Consider the following 3,239-nt stretch of genomic DNA (forward strand, 5'->3'; position numbering starts at 1 on the left):
TGGTTCATTGACTCCACCATGTGGCTGATATGCCTCAAGCTGAACGAACTCAAACTCGAAAGTTTTCTTTGACAGATAACCCTTCTCGCCTTGAGTTATGTTGTGCTAAGCTAAAAGAATGCCCCAGATCTCCATCTTAACTTGGCTTCAACCATAAAGTAGTTTCTCGATGCTACCGTGTGGTTGATGTGTCATCGAGCTGAATGGAACCAAACTCGACAGTTTTTGTTGACAGATAGTTTTTCTCGACTTAAGCTATGATGTAAATTGGATATGTATTTGAGCTGAATGTAATCGAACTCGAATGTCTTTTGTTGACGGATAACCCTTCTCACCTTGAGTTATGCTGTAAATTTGATATGCATTTGAGCTGAATGTAATCGAACTCGAAGGTCTTGGTTAACAGATAACTCTTCTCTCCTTTAGTTATGCTGTAAATTGAATATGCCTTTGAACTAAGTGTAATCGAACTCGAAGGTTTTTTGTTGACAGATAGCCCTTCTCGCCTTGAATTATGCTGTAAATTTATGTGCCTTTGAGCTGAATGTAATCAAACTCGAAGGTCTTGGTTGACAGATAACCCTTATCGCCTTGAGTTATGCTGTAAATTGGATATGTCTTTGAGCTGAGTGTAATCGAACTCGAAGGTCTTTGTTGACAGATAATCCTTCTCGCCTTGAGCTATGATGTAAATTTGATGTGCCTTTGAGCTGAGTGTAATCGAACTCGAAGGTCTTGGTTGACAGATAACCCTTCTCTCATTGAGTTATACTGTAAATTTGGTATGCCTTTGAGCTGAGTGTAATCAAACTCGAAGGTCTTGGTTGACAGATAACCCTTCTTGCCTTGAGTTATGTTGTAATTTGATATGCCTTTGAGCTGAGTGTAATTGAACTCGAAGGTCTTGGTTGACAGATAACCATTCTCGCCTTGAGTTATACTATAAATCGATATGCCTTTGAGCTGAGTGTAATCGAACTCGAAGGTCCTTGTTGACAGATAACCTTTCTCGCCTTGAGTTATGTTGTAAATTGGATATTCCATTGAGCTGAGTGTAATCGAACTCGAAGGTCTTTTGTTGACAGATAGTCCTTCTCGCCTTGAGCTATGCTGTAAATTTGATGTGCCTTTGAGCTTAGTGTAATCGAACTTGAAGGTCTTTGTCGACAGATTGCCCTTCTCTCCTTGAGCTATGTTATAAATTTGATGTGCCTTTGAGCTGAGTGTAATCGAACTCGAAGGTCTTGGTTGACAGATAACCCTTCTCACCTTGAGTTATGCTGTAAATTGATATGCCTTTGAGCTGAGTGTAATCGAACTCGAAGGTCTTTGTCGACAGATAGTCCTTCTCGCCTTGAGCTATGCTGCGAATTGGATATACCTTTGAGCTGAGTGTAATCGAACTCGAAGGTTTTTTGTTGATAGATAACCCTTCTCGCCTTGAGTTATGCTGTAAATTTATATGCCTTTGAGCTGAGTGTAATCGAACTCGAAGGTCTTTATCGACAGATAGTCCTTCTCGCCTTGAGCTATGCTACGAATCAGATATGCCTTTGAGTTGAGTATAATCGAACTCGAAGGTCTTTTGTTGACAGATAGCCCTTCTCGCCTTGAGCTATGTTGCAAATAGAAAAGAAAAAAAATTGCTTCCCTTCACAGGTCTAAGCCGATCATAATTCTCAGGTGGTTCCCCTAAGCGAATCTGAACCGAGTGAGATGATCTTTGAATGACTCCCCTTTTCGGGAAAGCCCACTGATAAATTCTGTCAGCCGGATATCTTCCGTTGTGGAATTGAAATCTGGCTTGAAAATATTAACTGGAAACCTGCTATTCATTGTTGAGTTGAGCTGAACTGGATTCGTTCTGAATTGGTTTTCGAACCAATCTGAAATATATCAAGTCGGTTGAGGTGTAGCTTCTCACTGCTGAGTTACGCAACCACCATCGATCTTTAAAGGAGCTTTTGAATCGAGTATCTTTCGTCTTGAAGTTAAAACTTGACTCTAAAGCTGCAAAAATTATGTATGCGAAAAATGATAAATGCGATGCTATCAAGTATGCCTAAAATGCATGCAACATGAATTGGTTCTGTTTTATGTTCTGGATGGAGCCTCATTCTGTCGGTCTTATACTCGGAATAGACCATGCCCCATTTTCTTCTCGGGTTGTAGTCTTTCACATTTGAGATTGTCATGTTTGAAAATGTTTTTCTCCTTTCTCTTATTTTAGAAGAAAAAAAAGATATAAGAATTTTGTAAAACATTGCTCCTTAATTTAGGCTTGCAATTGAATCAAATTATAAACATGAGTTCAAAGTATATCAAAGGAATCAATAGATCTTTCATGCTTTCAGAGTTATAGCTCTTTGAAAAATATCCAAAATTGATGAGTTGATTTCAGGTTGGCTTCCTATTTTCTAAGGTTTTGGCCACCAAAATGTTATTTCTTTCTCGGCCCTTTTGAGCATCGCAACATGCCCCTATTTCTTGGCTTGGTATTTTAATCGAATGCGGAAAAAATGACACAACTAGCATAATCAATTACTAGACATGCTATTTCGGTCCTCTGAAATCTTTATTTGTTCAAGCTTCGTAGGCTTTTATAACAAAGGCATTGCATAAATATCGGTCTAAAAATGAAATTCTTGAGTTCTCGTTTGAAATTGACTATAACAGGTGTTCCTTAACTCCCTTATTTCATCTTTTATCGAAACTCCTTATTTAATTGGCCATTGTCTGGCTAGTTGGATCCATAAGTTGGGGCGTTTAACTAATTGCTCTAGAGGGACAACTCAATATCATTGTATAGATATTATAATCACCTTTATCAGGCTAACTGAATATTATCCATAAACCCGGGGCGTTTAACCAATTGCTCTAGAGGGACAACTCAAGTTTTATTATATATTATAATCACCTTTATCAGGCTAGCTGAATCTTATCCATAAAGCCGGGGCGTTTAACCAATTGCTTTAGAGGGACAACTCAAGCTTTATTGTATATATATAATATTATAATCTAGGTATACGTATCCAATTTCTTAAGTTTGTCAAGAAGAACCTGTTATAGTCTAGGTGTTGTTGAAAGTCAAGGAATCTTATTTTTAGAGTTCAATTTCCAAGCAACTGACTTAAGCTAGATTCACCTAGTCGACTATTCCATCTGTGAAGATCATTATCATCACTGAACGTCTTTAACAAAAGTATAATAATGTCATATACAAGAGATTAGCCCCATGT

This window comes from Hibiscus syriacus, unplaced genomic scaffold (genome assembly GCF_006381635.1).
Source record: "Hibiscus syriacus cultivar Baekdansim isolate YM2019G1 unplaced genomic scaffold, ASM638163v2 tig00009861_pilon, whole genome shotgun sequence".
NCBI lineage: Eukaryota > Viridiplantae > Streptophyta > Magnoliopsida > Malvales > Malvaceae > Hibiscus > Hibiscus syriacus.